The 23666-nt window shown below is 47.8% G+C and overlaps 1 protein-coding gene across 1 annotated transcript in view; it reads right to left on the minus strand.

Annotated features, from left to right (window-relative positions):
• The window catches only part of SLC24A3 (solute carrier family 24 member 3), a 501442-nt gene that overhangs the window by 239199 nt on the left and 238577 nt on the right, over window positions 1-23666 (minus strand). The window lies entirely within an intron of this gene.

Genomic DNA, 23666 nt, shown 5'->3' on the forward strand with positions numbered 1-23666 from the left:
TTACTTACTAGTCCCTGTGAATGGAACTGAGAGTCTAGTAATTCTTCATGGTGTCACGGGATGATGCAGAACAGAACTTAACCCATGAAATTCTCTAACGAAACACTGTCCTGGTTTTGTTTGACCTTCCTACATCAAGACCCCCTGTGTGACTTCTCAGTCTCGTCCTTGAAGTGCTCCAGGCAGGAAGGAGGAGGTACAAGCAATCCTCGGAGGTGAGAGGGAACAGAGCTGAGGTGAGGGGTCCAGCTCAGCGCTCCAAAGCACTTGTCTTCTGGCCTCTGCTTGGCCCAGATGAGGGAACTGAGCACTGCCTGAGGTCCCATAACTGCAGCTGTATCCATGGGGCAAATACCAGAGTAAATAGGAACAGTCACATTCCCCGGGCCATGCTAATTTCTTGAGCTGTGTATACGAGGTTTCCCTTGCTGATGCCTTCCCATCCCCATCAGTCTCTGGAGAAGGGGGTACGAGGACCTAAGAGACTGTTTGGGATGTGATGACATAAACATGCAGAGAGGGTTGTGGATACATCCCTCAATTTAGCCTAAATTGGAAGAAGGAAGCATCCCACATATCTAGCCTCATCAGGAAAAGACAAACAAACAGAACAAAACTCCGTAGGGAATTTGACAATAAAATTGAAGAGGCAGCTAACCACAAAGAGACATCGTTCTGAGAGGCTTGGCACAGAGCTTCATGACCTCGGAGTGGTATCAGCACCTTGGGGATCAGCAAATATTTCCAGAATTCAGTAGCTATGTCTCATCCTCTAAATTCACTGGGTGGGTTGGTGTGCTGTACAGATTTTGGTCTTCCTCTTCTGCACTCAGTGACTGAGTGGATTTAGGGACTGTGACAGACTCAAGATGGAACTTCTTGCTGTCTTCTAATATGGATGCTCAATTGCACCACAGGCTAGTGTGAATTCTCCAAAAAGCTGTGGGTCCACCGCAGCTGAGCCATGGGGTCTCCTCAGAGCCTTGGTTTCCCCATCTACCAAAGCAGGCAAAGACATTTTCTGGTTTGGAAACGCTAAAGAGCCATTGTTGTCCTCACCATTATTACAAAGTACTGATTCTGGTGCCAGGGAAACCAATCAGATTTGGTTGAAGGGCAGTGAGGAACAAAGGGATGAGGAAAATGAAAACAATGACCAGGGAAAGGAAAAGAGGAAGTGCAGGTGGAGAGGGGACAGAGCCCCCCCGCCCCGCACCTCTTGGAGGATGCGAGGAGGATTCCCAAAAGTATGGACACCTCCAGGCTCGGAGACCCTCTTAGCATATTCCAGGGTGTTTAATTCAATCCCAGAGGAATCTTTCTGGCATCTCCCGTGTTCTGAGCCCTTGGTTCTATGGGAGATGCCAAAGAAAGGTAGTAAGAAAATAGTCAATTCTCCACACTTAGCTAACAGATCTTCCAAACTCATCTATGAAGAATGTATCCATATTATTTTCCCCACTTCATAGATGAATAAAACTGAGGATTAGGCACTTACATAACCATGTTCAAGGATCCAGAGCCAGAACTCAATCCCAGGTTTGACTCATCCCAGTGTCCGTACTTTTAACTACCATTCAAAGAGGCAGGAGTCCACGGCACAGACAGGACTGGACCATGGCCTCCTCTGAGTGTCAACTCTGTCCCTGCCCCATCATACTCCCCCCAACCACCACTGCTCCAGTCCCTGTAGCAACATGGTCCATTATCCAAAGTCCTCAATGGTCCTCAATGGTTCACCTCCAGGGCTAACCCCAGATGTGGAAGGCAGCCCGGTTTGGGGACAACTGAATGAGACAAAGGTGTTTGCTCTGGCCACCTGGATAGCACTCTCTCTTCTGTCCTGGATGGCGTGCTCTCTGTCTCTCTCTCTTCTGGAGGGAACACACCCTCTCCTGGAGAGGGTTCAGAGCAGATCTGTGGCAATGGAGCCCCTCACCAGCCTGGCCTGTCTTCCACATTCTGTGTCTGCCTCTCTCCCTCCCTGATGGTGTGGAACCCAAAGTTCCATGAGCATGAACCCTGCTGCACACCCTCAAGAGATCTTGCCCCCACACTGCTTCACCCCCTTTGTGTTTCTCACAACCGAAACTCATTCTTCCAGTATGAGAACAATCACAGAAGCTTTAAGAGGAAAGAAAACTGATTCAGTAAATGCAGAAGAAGTTATGAATGACAGGGACACCTGAATCGTGCAGTCTCCACATGTATCTCTGGTTGTGAAGATTCCAGACTGGTTCTGGCAACGTGGAGACTGTTCGGACAGGGGCATTTTCTGGAAGTGGGTGAATCTTGGTGGTCCGGCCCACAGAGCCGTGGCCCAAACAGGCCTCTTGGAGAAATTGCTAGGTCTTGGGCCTTCATTATCACAGCCAACTCTGAAAGTGTACATGTCTGGATGGCTAGGTGATGTGTGCACGTAATTGTTTAGAATCAGGAACACAAGTTTATGGAAGGGAATCCCTGAAGATATAAGAAGGAATGATGGCCCCGGTCACCCCAACTCCAGGCTCAGAGACTACCAGGATGCCCAGTCCTCTTGGGCCCCTGGCATGAATATTCTTAAGCACATATGAGCACTAAGGCATAAATCCGGCCTCCTTTCTTTCTACACAAATGGTAGCTAATGAAACACGGTGGTCTGCATGCTGTTATTTTCATTTAACACATCTTGGAAAACTCCCCATGTGGGGACATCAACCTAGCTGCTTCATTTACTGCCTGGTGCAAAGGAAAGACCCATCTCCTGGGTGGTACCCTGGTGATGGGCACCTAGACTGCTTCCAGTCATTCGCTATGCAAACAGGGCTGCAGCATTTCCCTGCATGCTCCTTTGTGTACCTGGGCAAGTATATTTATAGGATAAACTCCCAGAAGGGGAATCGATGGTTAAAGGCAATGCACATGTTTTAACTTTGCTAGAAATAAAATATCCTCCAGAGCCTGTACCAATTTTTATACCCACCAGCAATGTATGAGAGTGCCTGCTTCCCAACACAGTAAATTTTCTAGCTTCTTCACCTCTGCCACTCTAATGCAGGGAAAATGGTGTTCGATGCAGCTTTAATTTGCACTTTTGATTATAACTGATGGATTGTGTATCTTTCTGTATTTTTTTAAGGTTTCATTTTTTTTCAATTGTGGTAAAGTACACATGACAAAATTGCCATCTTAACCATTTCTAAGTGCCCAGCTCAGTAGTGTTAAGTATATTTACATTGTTGTGCAAAAGATCCTCAGAACTTTTTCATCTTGCAACGCTGAAACTCTGTCCCTATTAAATAAGGACCTCCCATCCCCCCCCTCCCCCAGCCCCTGGCAACCATCATTCTACCTTTCATCTCTGAACTGGACCACTCTAGGCACCGCATACCATATAAATGCAATTATACAACAGTTGTCTTTTTGTGGCTGGCTTATTTCACTCAGCCTAATACCCTGAAGGTTCATCCATGTTGGAGCATGTCTTGGAATTTCCTTCCTTCTTATGGCTGGATAATATTCCATTGTACATATATACCATGCTTTGTGTATCCATTCAACTGTTGGTGGACACTTGGGTTGCTTCCCCCTTTGGGCTACTGTGAATAATGCTGCTATGAACACGGGGTGTGCAAATATCTCTTTGAGACCCTGCTTTTAAGTCTTTTCAATAAACACACAGAAGTGGAATTATATGGAATTATATAGTGGATCATATGGTAATTCTATTTTTAATTCCTTCAGTATGTTTTAATGCCATTTATTTCCAGCTGACCCTTTAACATCCTTGGGGCCTCAGTTTCCAGGAATCCTCTCTCTTCAGCCTTTAAGTCTATCACTGAATCTGTCCTCGGCATCCTACCATACTCTGGGGTTTTGCCTTCCGAGGTGACCTCAGAATAAAGCTGGAACCAGGCCTAACAGTGTGGACTCAACCTGGCCTGGCAGTTTCGAGAGGCTGGGCCATGAGCAGAGAGAGCCCCTCTCAAAGCTCCTGACACAGTGGCTGCGTAAGCTCAGGCCCCAGGGCACCTGGCTCAGCCCCCTGGCCATGTTGACCCATTGGTTTCTCTCCTGCTCCTGGATACAGCGACTCTGGTGCATGCACAAAGGAGGCAGCTTCTCAGGGCATTTGGAACATCATTTAACCTCAGAGGTAAGAAAAACAGCTAGTACATCTGGTAAAAATGCTACCTACCCTTAAGATCTTGCCAAAATACTCCAAACCCTAAATTTAGGTTTGGTCAAACCATACACACGCAGTCCCACAAGCCACTGAAATGTGATAGCCAGTTCTGTGTCCAGCGTCCTAGGCTGGCTGCCTCTAGAATCTCTTTTCCTTTTGTTTCCATTGCAAATAGCTCCTTTTCTTTCTTGGTCCCCTTTCCCACTACTTTGGAAAGCCAAACTCAGTCAAAAATCTGCCAAGGAGCTACTGCTTGTTAAATGTCAACCCCTCCAACGGTAGGAGGGGAATTATTGGTGACTGAGTGCAGGTGCTTCCCGGAGTCCCTGGTCAGTGGGACAGTTTGATCAATGAATCAGGACTGATCACTGGCCCTGGTGTGCCTGCCCTCAGCAGTCATTAATTGCAAGCAAACAAGCTAATCATTAGTAGGTAATTTCTTGTTGCAGAGCCCCGATCCCTGTGGTGGAGACAGAAGGTGTGTTGACACGTGAGTTCAACCAGAAGGCTGGGCTGGCTCTGCCATGCTTCAGAGAGGGGAAGACCCCAGCCATCCCATGGTGCATTGTTGGAACTCAGCACACTTCCCGTCTGCTAAGTTGGTCTTCACCCTGAATCATTAACTCTGCAATTCAGTTCCATGCACACGGTTGCAGAGCCTTGCATCGGCTGAGCCAGATCCTCAAACTCTGCCCAGGCGTCCTTCCTTAGCAGAAGAGTGTGCGCTGTCCAGAATATTTCAGCAAGGTATGCGGTCTGTCCTCACAGAAGGCAAGAACAATCCCCAAATGGGAGAGAAGTGAGATTTCCCAAGCTTGCCTCATTCATTCATTCATTCGTTCATTCATTCATTCATTCATTCAGATAACATCCGTTGAGCCTGTTATGTGCCTGCCATCTGCCAGGCACTGGGGTACAGAGAGATTATTGTCTAGTAATTGACAATTTAAGTTCACTAAGGAATATAAAGTTTCAACTGTGGTGAGCACAGGAAGATGCTTCCTGGGGCTCCAAGTGCTCATGAAGGGAGGGCTGGGATTCCTCTGCCCGTGGAGGGAGGGAAGAAGAGTAGGAGGGAAACAGGAAATATGCAGAGGACAAACTGATAAGACAAAAAGCCCATTAATGCTGGAGTGGGGGTGGGATACCCACATGTGTTTGTGCGATTCAAGAAGGAGAGAGAGGCTGGAAGGGGGAAAGGCAGGGGGAGGCAGAGAGAGGGGAGGTGGACAGGGAAGCACCGGACCACGCGGGCCAGGTGGGCCAGACTAGAAGGGCTGCCCTTTACCCTGGGAGCAATGGGAAGTCATTTATGCATTTTCCAAAAGGGGGTGCATGATGGCCTTAAATGTGTAGAAGGATCCCTGTGGCTGCCGTGTGGTGGGAGCACTGGAGGGGACAGAAGCCACGCGACCAACGGCACCGTCCAGGAGAGAGGAAGAAGTGCTTGGCAGTCCTGTGGAGGATGCGTAGCCAGATCTGAGAGCTTGTGAGGAGGTACAGCCCCAGGATCTGTTAGTGGATGACACTGGGTGTGGCTCTAGGAGGATGTCTAGGTCCCTGTCTTCAGCAATGAGTGGGTGTTCAGAGAATGGGAACCTGAGAGGAGCGCCAGGCTGGGGGGACGGTCAAAGGGTCAGTTTGGATGTGTGGAGGGTAGCTTTCCAGGAGGGGGTGTCAGCTAGGTCTAGAGTTCAGAGGAGAGCTATGACAGCAGGGGCAAATACAGTAGGCCCTAGTGTCCCCTCCAAAGAAGAGTGTCATGTGGGAGAGTCGCCTGGTGAACACTCATTGGCCATCTCTGGGTGGACTAAAATGCTGCCTTGACTTTCCTGACTTCACCAGAGAGCCCCATGGACAGTCTTTATTGATTGATTGATTGATTGATTGATTGAGAGAGCAAGCACACAGAGGGGAGAGGCAGAGGGAGAGAGAATCTCAAGCAGGCTCTGCACTCAGCATTGAGCCCAATACGGGGCTCAATCTCACGACCCTGAGATCACAACCTGAGCCAAAACCAAGAGTCGAACGCTTTAACTGACTGTGCCACCCAGGCTCCCTACCGCTGGACATTTTCCTCACTATGTCACCAACATCTTACTCAATTTATCCTGACTCAGACCCAGTCTGTTATCTCGCATCTCGGAGCCACCCACTAGGCTCTCATCCTGTATCCACCTTATGGACTGGTAGGGCCATGAATGTCCCCAGGCACCCAACTGGAAAATCACAGTTGGCCCACCTTTTCCTGAGCCTTGATGCCCTCACCCCAGACCCAGCTCTCTCAGCCTGTTCTCTCCATCCCTACCAGGTTCTTCTTATATCAAGAGGATGGGTTTTCAGGAAGGTCTAAAGCCAGGCCTTCCAGATTCTTGTTCCGACTCTATCTCTTACCAGCTGGGCAATGTTGGGCCTCAATTTCCTCATCTAAAATTGTGACTGTTGCCTCCTTTACTTTATATAGAGTGTGTGTGAAGCTAAGCACTAATGTATGTAAAGTGCTAAAACTAGTGTCCAGCACACAGTAATTGCTCAATAAATACAGTTTATCATTTCAATATCTCTTTCCACATCCCGCACACTGACAAGCCAAGACATGGCAATGTACTACCTTCTCTCGAAAGCTCTGCCTCTAGTATCTGTTTCTTTATCTTAACTGGCCATTCCTCACAGGCAGGAGCTGTTTCTCATTCATATTTGACTCCCAAGCACCCCTTACAATGGCGGTGCATGCCCCACCAACGACCGCTCTTTCACTGAATGTGTACCACAAGAAATCTTACAAGATGAGTAGATGGTAAGTCGTAGGAAAGGCAAGCCTTTCTAATGTTCCTGTCAAGAAGCCAGAGTATTTTCAGAGGCTTTTTATTAAACAGGGTGGTCAATATGCATCTGTTGAATTCTATCGGATTCTTCTTACTAAACTCAGTTCAGAGCCTTCCAGGAGAACACCAGAGCCTCACTGCCAGGAAAGATAGGTCTCCCATGACCCGACTGTTCATGAGCAATAAATGCAGCTCTCAGATTGAGTCCACTGACCCAGGGAGCTCAGGTAAGTCAACGGTCCTCTCAAGAAACTTTCCTTCTCCGAGACCCGCACGCAGCTGAGTGTGAGGTCTACAGAATGTTCTGGACTCGTCTGTGAGCAGGGGCTCAGGAGCTAAGTGGGCTAGTTGTCTGACAAAGGCACAGAACCGAGTCTAGAGCTAAGGACCCCACCACCTGTCAGCAAGGCAACCTGGACAGTCCCAAATTGGGCACCATTTTTTTCCTCTTTTTGAAAAAGGAAATTCAGGCAGCTGTGTGTCCAGTGATATAAATATGGTTCCCAAGGCAAGGTTTGGGAGGTGAAGCGCAGCCTTCCACGAGCAGCCATTCCACAGACTCATCAGTGATTAGAACCCTCTTCTAGTCCAAAATTCTTGAATGAGAAAAATGGGCTCAAAGAGGAGAAATGACTTTCCTTAGCTCACTCATCTTAAGGCCAGACACCCACTCCCCAACCCCCCACCCTGTCTCCTAGTAACTGCAACTTCTTGCTGCATGTTTTTGCAGACACCTGATCACACTGCAATGAGCAAATTTCAGTCCTAAACAATCAGCGAGAGACAGGTATGGTAATGGCACCATTAATGGCTAAAACATCCTTGAACTTTCTCAGCCAGGCTCCATGTGCTTTATATGTGTTTCCTAGTTTTGGCAACCACCATATGAGGGTGTACCACAACTGGCCCTGTTTTTTTGAGGGAAGAACTGAGTCTCACAGAGTTTGGCCTGCTTGCCCCAGTCCACTGAGCAAGCAGGTATGGGAGCCTGCTTTGAAGCCTCAAAACCTGAGTGTAGCTAGTGCTGTTCATGTCCCAGCCGTGTGTCCTGAGCACTCAGCCCTCATGCAAGAGCCTGAGACTCTCCACCCAGGGGCTATCTCCCATCCTGCAGGTGGGACAGTGGGACAGAAGAGAGAGCTGGGGGTTAATGGTCCAAGGGCAGCCCCAGCCAGTGAAGGATGGGAGCTGGAGGTTACAAACCACCTTCCAGAGCTCCTTAGTGGGACTGAACCCCACCTGCTCCTTGATGCACCTTTTACTGATTTCCTTCCCCTCCCATCTCACTTCCCCATGGCCCACCAAGTTCCCTGGGGTCGCTTCCATGTAAACCTCTTGCGCCTGCAATCTTTGCCCAGGGGCTGCTCCTTGGGGAACCCAGGCTAAGGCTAAGAGAAATGAATAGGAACATTCTCTCTCCTTATCTATGAGAATGGAAAGCACAGAAGACATCTGAAACACATAAGGGTGATGTCAGGAAAGCCAGTCAGGAGGTGGGGGCTCCTCCCACAAACATAAATGATGAGCAGTTACAAAGCCAAGAAGAGCGGCAGGTAGTGGACAGAGTGAAAGACTCTGGCAACAAGCAGTTAACCTGATGACCTGTCTGCAATCAGTCGTTCCTGATGTAGGTGCTGAACCCACTGGACCCTGGTAAGAACGAGAGCCGTGTGTGCATGTACGTCAGCCGCAGGACACTGAGGTGACCCGGGCTGTGACCCTCTGGACTCTGCCCTCTCCACTCAGGGGTAGCCAATCAGTGAACCTGGCCTGGGCCTGGGAGAAGCCTGGGAGAAGGCCACGCCGTCGTCTGAAACCTATAACGAGCTCCAAGACAGCAGAGTGGTCTTCCAAAGGAGGGAACCGAAGGTTCTAAGGCCAGGGCATCAACGATGTTTTGTTTCCTAAGGAGTCTTAGTGTTGGCAACCAAGGCCACCTGTTCCCCATTCAGCCAACAAGAGTTGATGGTGTCAGGCACAGGGCTGTGTTTTGGAACACAGAGGAACTTGATTCAGTTCTCACCCTCAAGATACTCATGGTGCCCAGTTCCTTGTTACATAATGGCAATGGCCTGGTGAGCCTGAACTTATCCATGGACGGCTCTTACAGAGGCCAGACTCTCCTGGTGGAAATCTTCACCCTTACCCCAACCGGGCTAAGAAATAGCTGGTGGTGAGAGGAGTGCAGTCACATTTGGAGCACACTGTAGCTTTCCGAGCCTCACTTGTCAAACCACAACGGATCAAGGGCTGTGGTCCCTTCATTCTCCCTCTAAAAAAAATCCTTGAAATAAAAGTTCAGAAATGCCCTCCAGTGAAGAAGGGGGTGTATCTGAACCCCAAGGATATTCTCCACATCATATATAAGAAAAAGCCATGGCATAAAGGGTCATGCAATACATTTTGTCAGCTGATTTACAGACCTGAATCAGGTCAGAAGGCCACTTCTGAAATAAAAATAGAGTCCTAAAGATGCAACAGTTGTTATGGAAAATCGATAAGGCCCTGAGCCTGCACTTCATTTCTCCCAAGGGGTGGGAGGAGGGGTGTGTCATTTATCAAATGCAGGCAGGCTAGGAGAGGACCAGAAGCAGCCATACAAGGTCATCCCCTGGCTCCCGGCTCTGATGGACAACCTCCGGATTCAGATCACTAAGTGAAATCCCTACAAATAATCAAGATGACAGATGGCAATAATCGAGAATGACCGAGAACTCCTTGCTGGCCCCATGGATGGGATTCCTGAAGGCCTTTCAAGGGAGAGAATTAATATCCAGGCACCTGGGGATTCTGTTTCTCTGTAGGGTTCTTTTTATCCCCTCTATAGATTGTCCCTTGTGAAAATGACAACCAGATTCTTTCATTCACTTCCAATACCTTCAAGTTGTAGTATCAGTAATTTAATTTCTTTTGGCATCAAGTCTAAATGGTTTTATACTATACAGATTATATACAGTTTACATACAGTATCCAGTGTATACAGAGTTTATACTATATTCATGTATAAGTCTGGCCAAGGGGATAAACTGTCAGAGAGGGAAGAAGATAATCAAGCCATTCGCCTTGATTGTGATGTCACAGACACTTGATTTTCAGGCACGTGGCAGGTGGTACTCTCCTGACAGGCAAGGCCAGCTTGGCCAGGAGAAGGCTGATCCACTGGCTGAAGACCCTCCCTGATTCGAGAACTGTGGAACCTGTCATTCTTAACTCTGGGTTAAGCACTGTTCTTTCTCTGCAGAGTTTTTTAGCACACACCTACACGGTAGAAGAGAAACTTTGTAACTCAAAAATACTTCCAGGTAATTAATTTATCTGCTCTTAAAATCCCTCCTTTTTGTGGATTTAGCTCGCCTTCAACTAAATCAGCAACCCGCTCCCTGAAGGTCCCTCCAGCTGCAAACACCTGCATCTTTCTCCCGCGTTGGTTATTTCTGCCAATGGCAGCAACACCTACACAGGAGCACAACAGAAGGTCTGGACTCAGCTGGCCCCGGCCCGTGTCCAACCAGCTTCCCAATCAGGAAGCCTGTTTCCTGACAAATTTTTTCTACCCATCACTTTCCTTCTCCTTAGCCCCACAGGGGACAGGTCCTTAGGAGGCCCACCTGCTTGTGCCATGACAAACACATTTCTCTAGCCGTAAACGATCCTTTCTCAGTCTCTCCTGCTTACTTCCACCCTGATAAGAACTCTGACTCGGCTCAGCGGCCAACCAAGTGGGGACCAGAGTCCTTACCATGGTGTCCTATATACTCCACAGCTGCGTGCCAGTCCATGCCCCAGCCGACATTCTGGGGGCTCATCCACAGGAAGGAAATAAGCCCTCACCTGTATTGTCATTTCTGACAATTTCTGACTCAGCTCCTAAAAATCCCGCACGATGCCCAGAAGAGTGAGGACAGTGATACAAACAGAGAAAAGGAGGATTAATAAGCCTGTAGTGCTGGCATCCCTCCTCCAAGGACTGCCTTTGGAATTCTATGTGCTCTGGATTCCCATACCTGGACGATGACCCCCCACCTGCTCCTTTCTCCCTGCCGTGAAGGCTGCACCCTCTCCACTGTGTTCCCCTCTTCTTCTGAAGCTGCCCTCCACATGCATTCACCCAGCCCTCTCCAACAGCAGGTTGCAGAATTTTACATAGTTTGGATAACAGCCCTTTATCAGATCCGTGTTTTTACTCTTTAAGATGTTCTCCCAGTCTGTGGCTTGTCTTTTTATTCTCCTAACCGTGTCTTTCGACAAGCTCAAGGTTTTCATTTTAATAAAGTCCATCTTACCATCTTCTTTCACGGATCATGCTTTTGGGGTCCTATCTGAAAAGTTAGCGCCAAACCCAAAGCCATCTAGATTTTTCTCCTGTGTTATTGTCTAGGAGTTAAAGTTTTGCATTTTACATTTAGATTTCTGTTTTATATTGCACAGCAGAAAAATGAAGTCATTTGCTAAGTAGTAAGAACAGCAGGACTGCCTTTATCCGTCTTTAATAAAGCCTAGGATTTGCATCCAAGGCAAGCTCAGGCTTGTCATTATTAACCACTAGCATCTTGGATTTATAACAATTGCTCCTCAAAATGAGGTTCTGGGTGCATTCACATAACCAGCTGCAATTCTAGCAAGAAAGAGGCTGGAAGGGTAGATGGTTCATACTTTCCTGTCTGTGAGTGGATTGCTCTGGATCTGAGAAAGTGGTGGGAGAGCAGGGAGGGTTTTATATATACGGTGAGGTGGGACTCTAACTTGAGTCCGAGTAATTTACCAATTTCCCCATGCACTTTGCTAAAAATCCTTCCCTTCTGCCTCGGTCAAGGCTGTTCTGTTCCCTTTGTTAGAGACTAAGTTCCTGTCCTAATATCAGTTTCAGCCTATCTATTTAGATACATGTTGAAGTTTCCTTTATAAAGGTGTGCACTGTTAAAATTAATCCTAGTTAATATGTTATATTACCTCTCTTTTATTGCTATTATCTGAATAAAAGATTCAATGTATCGTTTAATGTCACTGTCAATATTTGGGAAAGTTATTGATTTCTGCATCTTGTGTCTAACTACTTAGAACTTTCTTACTAATTTTAAGAGATTATCAGTAATTCTTATGATTTTCTAGGTATACAATTATATTATCTGCAAATCATATTCATCCTTCTATTGACAATAGCTATTCACCAGGACCTTTCAAAAAGCAAATACGTTAAATAAAAATGGTCATGGTAGACACTGTGTTATGGATGTGATTTTTACAGATCATGTATGCTTCCTGGTCACCTCCATTGCTAACCATTGGTGTCAGAGAGAGAGAGTATTTTTGACATCGGGAGATGCCCTTCCCTTTAACATCAAATATTTTTTTTTCACATGATATTTTTTCCCCATGGAGTCTCATCTCTATAAAATATGGCATTGGTAGATATTCTACTATTAATCAATATTTGCATCACTAAGATAACTCCCACCTGCTCATGAGAAATACTTCTTTCATGTACTGCCAAATTTAGTTAGTATTTTCTTTGGCAGGTCTGAATTTTTAATAATTTTCTTTTCATGGTGCTCTCTAATAGAGCCTAAAATCTGGGTTGTGATGAAGTTCTAAGCTATTGGGAAATAAATGCTACCCTCCACCATTCCCGGGTTACCCTGCCCAGGGGTGGTGGGAGAACCCCCCACCCCCGTGGACTTGGGGGTGTTCTCGATCATCTGAAATCATGTAGCAATCATGGGCTTTGCTTCAGGTGGGGGCCACTGGAGACCACACTGGGAATTTTAGAAGTAGCTGACACCAAATCCACCCCAACTTCAAAAGGAAAGCTCGACTTGAGTTGCCACTATGGCTGACAGGCTTTATGAAGTGCACTCTTGGGCCCGTGTTGAGGAAGACAAGTAGAAAATCTCCTCAGACAGTTTAATTAAGTTGAGTGACTTTCCCTGTTCTGGAAAATAAACCAAACCATTTTCTCTATTAGCAAAAATGGCAATTCAGCATTCAGTCAGATTGCTGAATTAATAAAAGTTCATTAAAAAAAATCCATCTTTTAATTAGAAGTCTCTGCAGACCCAACCACCGAATTACAGACTGATCTGATTGGAAAGGACAGGGAGAGGTATTTGCTGCCAAGGCCTGCACCAACCTGATCGCTCCTGCACCTTCCTGAGGGCATGTCCCCAAGCTCTTCACCAGCTTCTGCAATGGAGCTATCAGACCCTCCATGGCAGTGACAACAGCTCCCCTGGGAAGGTCTTATATGGTCTTGTAGGTCTTCCAAGACCTACGTGGAACTTACTAGAAGGCAGTAAGGTCAGGGAAAGCTGGTTCAGATTCTGGCTTCCCAGCTCCCCAGCTGCCTGGCTATGGGTGAGTGACTCGCTCGCTGTGTGACCCTGGAAATGGGAATAATAATAATAGTACTTATTTGTTCATAGGTTGTCATGGGATGAAAGAAAAGCCACACAAAGGACTAAGCACAGTTCCAGAAAGTGCTCAAGGAAGGCCAGCTGTCATTGTTAGGACCATGACTGTCACTACAATCATTATTTCCCCTTGGCAGACTGGAGTAGACTGTGAGTTAACAATCTAGAGATCATGCCTTAGCCAATTCCATAAACTCTGCGGCTCCCTTTTCTCACCTTTATAATGTAAATAAATAATATTTGTCTAACTTATTCTACAGAGTTCTAAGGAACAAGTGTTTTAAAGTCCTGAGGATGAAGAGAGGAAAGAAAAGAAATTATCCCATTAGTTCTGAAACACAATTCACTAAAGAGACTATATTCCCCAAATAGCAACTATATTGAGACTGAAATGATCATATTCCTCAGAATATAGTTAATTTATATACTAACCCTATGAAGATGTATTGTTCACTCAGGATTTTTTACTGTATGGTGGCTAACGTAACAATAAAAAAAAAAAAAAAAAAGAAAGCATTGCTTCTGTAGAAGATGATATGAATTAATGCACAGAGAACTGCAAAATTATCACCCACCAAACAGCTCAGGGATGCACTTGGAGCAAGGCAGGCAGAGGTTGGTTGGCTGACTAACAACACAGGGCATTTACTAAATCGTGATAATCCAGCTGCACGGGGTACCTGGGAGAATCCCACACACCTAGGATGCAGCAAACAGTTACAAAGCAAAATGTTTCTGTTTTGGTGAGTTTTCCATTTACGATCAATGACTGACAAACTGAATTTAATCCCTCTCTTTAAATTAGGACCACGTGGACAAATACAAACACATGAAATAAAATCCCAAAGAGTCATGTGGACGTGAGGCTTCACGTACTGTGGAATGTATAACCATAGCAAATGTATAAGCGAAACCCTGCCCCACCAAGTCACTTTAGTCCTGCATCTTTGGTTCTGAAAATGGCAAAACTCGGCTTCTAGGGGTTAGAGAGGCATGGTGAAGCCAGAAGTACTAACTCGGTGTCAGATGCAGCAGGAGTCCTGCATGGCCGGGCAAGCCCTTTCAGCCCCAATACCGATGCAGCGACCCCGGAGGCTGAGTGCTCCATGCCATGGTCCCAAGGCTCCTTGTGCCCTCCTCAGCCTTCCCGGGGTCCTCCCTCAGGAGCGGTCCCACTCCTGCTGACACGCAGGGCCTCACCACATGTGTGAGAGTGACGCTGACAGGGAGCCCCTCCGCCAAGGGCCTGGGTAGTCTGTGTGCTCATGGGCGTGAACACACATGACTGGAAAGGGATGGTGCACCTCATCGCGACTGGCAGCAGGAGAGGGGATGGCCAGCCAGAGTCCCCTCCCTCCAGCAGAAAATCCTTCCGTCCTTGGGAAGGCCAGGTGCAGAGGCCTTGGTTCTCCTGATGCACAAGGAGACGGACATCAGCTTTTTGAGAGGCCCACCATGGCGATGAATATTGTCACAGAGGACTGTCCTTCACAGCCCTGGTGAGTGAGCAAGTGTAACACCCTCAGACTTGAGGGCATAAACAAGCCGAGCGGCCTCGTGCATGAAGGGGGCTAATGAGTTTTGGCTTTAGCTTGGTTTCTGTTTCATTTGATTTCCTTCCCCACATATGTGAGTAAAGCTGAGGTGTCACATCACTGTCATCATCAAAACTCTGCTGTACACCTTCCCTGCGAAGCCCAGCGCAGGCCCAGCGTCTCTAGCGGGAAAAGGTGACTGTTTACACAGACTGAATCTGCACCGACTTTAAATGTGTCCTCAAACTTGAAAATGCCTTGCTTGGACCCGCAGAGCTGACCACCCATGCATTTATGACGTACATGACAGAGCCCCGTGGCGGGTGACAGCCCATCACCTTCTAAGTAATGGACATACTGAAGAATATGATGAAATCTGCACAGAGTCCCTAAACTGTCACCCCAGTGGCTCCTTCCAAGGATTCTTGGATCCCAAATTAAGAACCACTGCTCTATACAAGAGGAATTTTTAAAGAAACAGTAAGCTAAATAGTTGCACAAGCGAATAATTAAAAAACCCCAAGATTACCTGGTATTTAAAGATGTACATGGTACATGGTAATTTCCTTTGCGAAGCAATAATCTCTGTCATGCAGAGATTTGCAGACTATTATTTTTATTAAAAAAAATTTCAGATGTTGCTGTATTTTAAAAAAGCACCTTTGCAATTTGGGTGTAGGTAAATTGGCTATATCCACTCAGTTAAAAAAATTGTTTTGGGCTTAAACAATACAAACATTATTATTTTACAATTCCATAGGTAAGTAGCAGCTGTGGATGGAGCATGCTGTCAGAGTTACTGTGACAACAAGGGAAGGAAACTTTTCCAACCTGACTGCATATGCTTTCATTTCTTCATACCACCCTTCCTACCACCCAGTGATGGGCTGGGGGCACCAGCCCCTAGAGCCATATGTTAAGCATTCAGAAATTTTACAAGCCACTTGTTACATCATTCCTACTGTGATGTTGACCACTGTGGGGGTATCTACACCAGAGAAGTCAGCCAAGGCTACAAATCACAAACTGGTCTTTTTTCCGTCTCTGACAGCCAATTTCCCAGGACTCCCCTGCCTCACGCCCTAGTTCCATACTTCCATACGTGCAGTCAACACCAGAAGTGTTCACAGAGATAGCACCTGGCTTCCTGGCTTCCAGAACAAGGGCGGAAATGCATTGGCAGCGAACCCTAAGGAAGAAACTGGTGCTAAACTCAACCTTAATGGCGTATTAATTAAGGTTGAAATCTGAAGCAGTTTCTGTGGATGTTTCAGGACCACATTCGTGGAGTGGCTGGAACAGCAGTCGAGGGCGGAGACCAGGCAAATCTGGGGTCCCCTGTCAAGAGGGCGTCCCGGCGATGCCCCAGCTGCAGACACCCCCAGCCAGAGGGCCACGTGCAGCATCAGCACAGAGGCCCCCCCTTGACTCTGCTTCTCCCTCAAATTCCCCAAAGATACTTTGAGCCAGAAAGATCACGACAGGCAAGGAACCCCTGATGTGACCCCAAGGCCCTGACACTCCCTCTGCTGGGTCCTTGCCCTTCCCCAGACCCTGCCTGCGCCGTGCCACCTGGCTCTGGAGCCTCTCCCGAGCCCTCCTTCGGGGAGAAGTCCACCCTGCTTTGAGCTCCCGTGGTGTTTTGCTGATGGGTATCGCATGTCAGTCCATCTGCATCGTGGCCTCTGTGTGTGTGTGTGTGTGTGTGTGTGTGTTCGCCTCCACTAGCCTGCACCTCCCTGAATGCCTGGGGCTATGTGGGTTTGACATCACTCACATGTGAATGAAGAAAACACAAATCAGCGAAGAAATGTGTGCACGTGTGACCTACCTAATTCAAGGCCCGGACGAGGCACGGGTGACACAGAGCGGGCCAGTCTTCCTCGGGGTCTAATTTCAGGGATTGTGTGTTGTTGAGTTCGATGTTAGCCAAGAGTGGTCTTGCGTACGTGCACGCGTGTGGGCGCGTGTCCACGCAGGCACACTCGGTGTACACCGTAGCGCTGTGTATCTGAGCAGTCATTTCCCAGCCTGGGACGTGACCCACATTTTAGGGTCGGAGCAACTCTTCACATCTGGGCAGGGCAGCCTGGCCTGCTAGTTCCAACCCACTCCCTCCTCAGAGAAGGAGAGCTAGTCCTCCAATTCCACAGCTATAGTCATTGAGATAAGAGCCCCGCTCAGGGACCCACCAGGTCCCTATCTTAAATCAAACCTGGGCACTCTCAACCTCTGAGCCACATGCCAAGCATACGTCAGCAGTTCCACAGCAGGAACGAAAGGGACGATGTTTGGGTTCACCTCTGTGGGCAGGACGGAGGACCCTAGTTTGAATCCCACCCCCCCCACCCCCCGTCTGACAAGACAGGTACGGAGTGGGGCTAGGGTAGCGAAGCCTCTCCACACACACGCATCCAGCCCTGGACTGTGGGAGCCACCTGGATGGCCAGCTGCATTGCTGGCAGACCTGAGAGCCCCTCTGAGGTTGCAGGGAGGACATCTGTGTGGACAGATACCCCTTAGCAGTGCGATGGGCATCCCTTTTGCCCAGGAATATTGTTAGGCTTGAAGAGGTGAAGGTGGAAAGGTGACATGCTTCAGTGGGCTTAGTGTGTTAATATTGTTAATATTCATAAATGGATCGTGTCCTTTGTCAATGTAAACAACTTGAAGTGTGCTGGTTTTTCTCAAGACTATGGACAGAGGCCTCAGGCCAGGTGCAGACATGAAAAAGTCATGGAAGGCTAGAGTAAAAAAGGCTCCAGATCAAGGAGTACATTTACTCTCTCACATGACACATGAGTAAACTGAGGTGGCATCACAGGTCCAAAGTCACACAGGGACATATGGGCAGAGCTGGGCAGGTGCCCTGGTCCCCCGGAGCCCCCAGGTGAATGCACTGTGTGATCATGGACTTGGCCTTGCAGCAGTGGGGGCAGCTGCATGCTGTGCTCCCTGTTAAGCACGGTGAGGTGCTGTCATTTCTCCAGCACTGTAGGTCCCTTGGGGCAGCTGGGAGTCCTCAAGCCTGGGGACATGTCATTCTCCAAGAAGCTTCTCCAGTACACAGTAAAACACTGCTCTAAGCCCAAACAGTGAGATAACTCAAGCATTCCAGATAGCTTTTATTTCCATCAAAGCTCCCCAACTGGGGCTTCCAAACCATGTTTCCTCTTCCCCCTTCAACTTCCAGCTTAGTCCCTGCTTCTCCATTCCTGCTCCTGTCATCATCATGGTGACATCAACAACCAGGGGGACAACCATCTAAAGCCCTGACCTCTCCCTTTCCTGACCTCATTATCCCCAATGTTCATGTTCTCTGTCCCTGCTAAGCCTTGACTCTTGTCATCAAAAATGACATCACTACATCCAACATCCTGGTTTCAAGCATCCTTTCTGACCACCCCCAAAGCTGTCCAGGCCACTTACTCTAGAACCCCAACTGCCACAACCCCTTTTTCACTATCCATCACCTTTCCTTCTTCATGGCCTTGTCTATCCTTCTTATTCCTCCTTTTCAAATACCCTCACCTCCTTGCCCCTCACATCTTACATGGTACTCAAGGGGCAAAACTTCAGACTGTGGTTCAGTCCAACTCTCTACCTATTCTGGGCCACACCTGAGCAACTTATCTGGCCAGAGAAAATGACACACCTGGATTGACAGGCCACTGAAACTCCAAGGGTCACCTAGGAAGCCAGGCAATTAGACTACATTTTCTATGTGAATTTGCTCCCTGCTTTTTGGGTTGCTCTTCAAACACGTCCTCTCCATCAGCTCAACACTTTATCTTATGTTCAGAAAAAAGACAAGCAATCATACTCTCGTCTTCCTCCACCAAATCCCCAAGCCTCCCTATGTCTACACCCATATTCTCCCTTGCCTGCTGTGAAAGTGGGAACATCCCTGCTGCTTTAGAAGGAAGACTGGTGAACATGTATTCTCGGTGCCACCCCCTCCTTGATTTTTGACAGCTTTACCCCTATCATTCTCCCCTCTGCTCTGAAACATCAACCCCTCCTTCCTACTCTATCATTTCCATCAGCAAACAAAGATGCCATAGAATCTCCACCCAAAAATATCTCTTAAAAACAAATCCTTCCTGGGGCACCTGGATGGCTCAATTGGTTAAGCATCTGACTCTTGGTTTCGACTCAGGTCATGATCTCAAGGCTGTAAGATTGAGCCCTGCATCAGGCTCCAAGCTCAGCAGGGAGGCTGCTTAAGATTCTCTCTTTCCCTCTCTCTCTGCCCCTCCCCCTACTCTTTCTTTCTCTCTCTCTCTAAAATAAATAAAGTCTTTAAAAAACAAACAAATCCTTCCTCTGTTCAGCATCCTATATCTAGCTGCTGTCCCATTTCTGTGCTCAGTTTTCAAAGAAAAACTTGTGAAAGTGTAAGCTGAACTTGCTCATCTTTCTCTTTTGACTCAGTTACTCTGATTCCTTCAACCCATTTCACACCCTCCACCCTCCCTCTAGAACTGCCCTTGTCAAGGCTTCTACAGACACCATGGTATAGGACCCTTCATCGAGTGCTTCTCTGACCCCATGTCCCTGGTGGCGGCCACCCCTCCTCACCTCTCTTGGCTTCTAGAATGCCATACTCTTTTTTCCTTCTTCCTCACTGGTCACTCCTTGGTATCCATCACCTGTACCTCTCCTACTGGATTCCAAGTGGTGATGGATCAGAGGGTTCATTCTCTAACCGAGCTGTCTTTCCAAGTCAGTCCATAGCTTCAAATACCACCTACAAGCTCATGTCTCTGTCCATTTGGGGTATCTCCAGGCCAGACCTCTTGCTGGAACTCTAGGCACATCTGTGCTTATGATATCCATATTTAGATCATTTAGATGACAGTACACTTGATATTTCTCCCCAAACCCGCCCCTTCTACTCACACCTCAATCTTCCCTGTCTTGGGAAATGTTACAACAATCCGCCAAGTTGTTGAGCTGTATATTTAGGAGTTTTTCTTGCTTCTTTTTCTTCTGTTATCCTGTCCAAATCACCAGCAAGTTCTGTCTTGCAGTCTCAAATATGTTGCACATCCTCCCTTTCTCGCCACCTTTATCACCATCACCATCTCTTCCCTGGACCCCTACAACAGCCTCTTAATTGGTGTCCTGGCTTTCATGTCTGTCCCCCTACGATCCATTTTCCCACCTAGCAGCCAGAGTGATCTTTCAAAATGCACATCAGGGTATGTCACTGCTGTGCTTAGAACATGTCCCACCACCCTGCTTATATCTTTCACAGCAATTATCACAGCCCGTGATTACCTTATTTGTCTTCTTGCCTGTCGTCCATCTCCTGTGCCTAGAATAAAAGCTCAGAGGCCAGGCACCCAACCCACTAGCACAGGCCTGACCCATCATGGATAATCATTATCATGCTGCTGCCTAAATTAATCAACACGTTTTTTGGGGAAAGGACTTACAATCTAATCTCAGGTCCAGGATACTTTCTCGTGGTCAGCAGAAAGTCTGTACATTAGAAAGACGAGATGTGCTTTAAATAGGCACCAGCCCTGGCAGAAGACAGGACACTAGGAGAACTCCGTCTCTGCAGAACCTTTTATCGCCCTCAGAAACTGAAAGCCCCTAAATATAGGCCAGCCATTAAAGATTCATGAGCTCCCGCCGCGATATAGCAGCACCATGGAAATCAGAGACGTCCATCATGGTGGACACTTTGACATTTGTTCCTAATCAGAAAATGCATATACTTTATTACTTTTTGAGGGAAGGATGACCAGGGCAATATTCCAGAAGCATAGGAGGCTTCCCCCTTCAAGCAGGGATTATGTTTTGCTCTCCGATGCAAACACAGAACACCCACAAGCCACCTCCACCACATAGAGGCTGAAAAAAGTGGTGGTTCTGGCTGGACTCCCTTCCCCGTGTCTTCTTCAGGCATCACAGATGCTCACTGTCCTTTTTTCTGGGGCATATTTTACTTAATCCCCACTTAGGAGAGGTTTGCAGCATCTTTCCTGCGGCCAGGAGACTTTTTGATCAAAAGAGTTATTGTAGGGAGCGGCAGTGGAGGGGATCAGCCTGAAATAATGCCATCGTTTGACATTTTACAGAAATTATGCTGATTTATAATTTGGGTTTTTATATTCAAGAAAACCCAAACTTCTACATATGGTGAAAATACGGAGTTATATTTTCTCTAACGAATAGGATGAAGAACGGGGGAACTCATGGTGTTTGTGGATCTTAGTTTCTTAATCTGTATAATGGGCATGCTCTCACCTCCACCCCCCCCCCCACCTCAGCTTCAATATATTTAAAGGCTTGCTAAAAAGCAAGGCTTAAGTTCCTGAGACAAATGTACTCCGTACATAGAATGTGCTATTATTATTGTTAATTTTAACAACAGTAAGTACAAACAAACAGGCCCCCAGAAACCAGGCCCAGGAGGAAGAATTACTGCAAACAAATGAGCGAGCACTTGAGTTCTCCGCATGGTAGTCTAAACAAGACAGAGCTTCACCGTGTCATTGCTTTCCCAACTGACTCCATCTCTCCCTTTGCCCCCGTCTTTCTGGGCACACACGTGAGTGGGTTCACATCCGTACACACATCCGTTGGCAGTGTGCATGCATACCTGTGTGCAGGTGTGTGTGGGGGGTGTGCACACATGCTTGCGATTGCAGAGGAAGGTGGGTGAGTTGTAGGCAAGTCACAGAAGCAGCTCCAAGGAGGCAAGAAAGCCCACCTCCAGCAGCCAGGGCCGGCCCAGAGACCATGCCTGCCCTGACAGCCCACGTGATGAAGAACCTTCCACTGCAGTGGCACCTTTTTACAGTTTCTATTAACCTGTAAAAAGGTCAATAGAAAACCATTAACTTCCCGATGGCCTTGGTGACAGTGTGTCCCGATTTCCTTCTCAGTTGTTTGGTGAGTCAGGAGTGAGTGTCCAGGTCTGTGGATGCCGTGTGAACGGCCTTCTATTTTCAGCAGGGCTGTGAGAGTGGACAGAGAAAGCCCCAGGGCCGCCTCCCACCCTCACCAGGGCGGCCTCCCAGAGATTCGGGGAGAGCCATGTGACAAAGCCAGCGCAGCTCGAGCTGAGCCCCCTCCCTGCGAGACCTCCAGCAGGCCAGGGTGAGCCCTTCCCATCCCTTGCCCTTGCCTTTCTCAGTCCTAATTCCGTCTCCAGGCCACCCCTAGCAGCTGGGTCTTCTCCTCAATTTCTCAGTCTGCATGTGCAGGAGGGGAGAGGGTTCCTGTCTGCAAGTCCTAGCTTCCCAGCAGGGCACTCAGCTGCCCCTGTGACCTGGCCAAGCCCACCCCGGCACCCACCACGTCTGATGGTCCACACCCTTCTTCTCTCTCCCTCTCCTGCTCTGATGTCTCATTCATGCTCTGCATTCGCCCGGGCAACTGTCACAGAACAAATCATGGAAAAGACATAAAAAGCTCTCCTGTATCTTGATATTTACTACTAGAAAAACACCACGATGAGGGATCAGTGCTTCGGTGGAGGGATTCTAGGGGTTTCTCCACACAAATATGTGAATACGCACCTTCAACGTGATTCCATCCAGACTAAAATTTTTTTTAAGATTTTATTTATTTGACAGAGAGAGAGAGAGAGACAGCACAAGCAGGGGGACCGGCAGACAGAGGGAGAGGGAGAAGCAGGCTTCCGCTGAGCAGGAGTCCGATGCAGGGCTCGATCCCAGAACCTTGGGATCATGACCTGAGCCAAAGGCAGATGCTTAACTGACTCAGCCACCCAAGTGCCCCAATATCTCTAAAATGGAGGGACTGTGGTGGGTGTGCATGTCCTGGCAGAGGGAGCTGTCCCCATGTCCACCACCTCCCTCGGGAAATACTGGCGTTACTGGACCCAGCAAGCACTCTAGGAATCTGTTGTAAGGCAAGGTGGACAAACAAGGATGCAGTGATGTTTATGACCCAGGGAACCTGGCAGTGAACCAAGGGCCTCACAAGAGACACCAATGTAAATAAACATGGAGCTTCCATGCAGGGAAATGCCACACAGTTATTAAAAGCCATGGATTACTTCTCTTTATGTTGGCAAGAAAAGGCATTCTTAACATGTTGTGAACTGAACAAAAACACTAATGGTGGCCCTTGGGAGACCTGCAAAGTGGTCCATCGGGGAAGATGGACCCACTGTTCTCACCACTGAGAACATCACCAGTGATGGTGTAGGGGATTTGTCAGTGATTCCCCCTAATTAACAATGGAATTCTTCAAACAGAATCCCAACTCTGTGCACAGATACTTTCTTTTTAAGGCAATGGTAAGAGGCGCTTGCTTGAAAATGAACAAGAGGGACCTTTTCAGGGAGATGGACACTGCTAAGAGGCTTGACCTGAAGAATTTCTTCAAACACATTTTGGGGAGTGCCTGAAGTGTCCAGTAGGAGTCCAGACCCGAGGAAGGAAACAAGCCCACCGTAGTCAGGAGGCAAGTCACTCTGGGTAGAGCATGGGCAGAGCAATCAAGAACTTGGGTTTGCCTGACAGAGAGAGACTGGGCTACCTTGCAGGTAAACTTGCACCTAACAAAGACTGTGTCACCCGGGATACGTGAGGTTATGCTGCAGTGACATACAACTCGGGATCTCGAAGTTTACCACAGCACATGTTTATTTCTCATTCACACCACATGCCCAGTGTGGGTCAGCAGGAGGCTGTGCTCCCAGAAATCACTCTGGGAGGCTTCATCTCCACCCTTGCTTCCGCAA

Source organism: Neomonachus schauinslandi, chromosome 10, assembly GCF_002201575.2.
Source record: "Neomonachus schauinslandi chromosome 10, ASM220157v2, whole genome shotgun sequence".
NCBI lineage: Eukaryota > Metazoa > Chordata > Mammalia > Carnivora > Phocidae > Neomonachus > Neomonachus schauinslandi.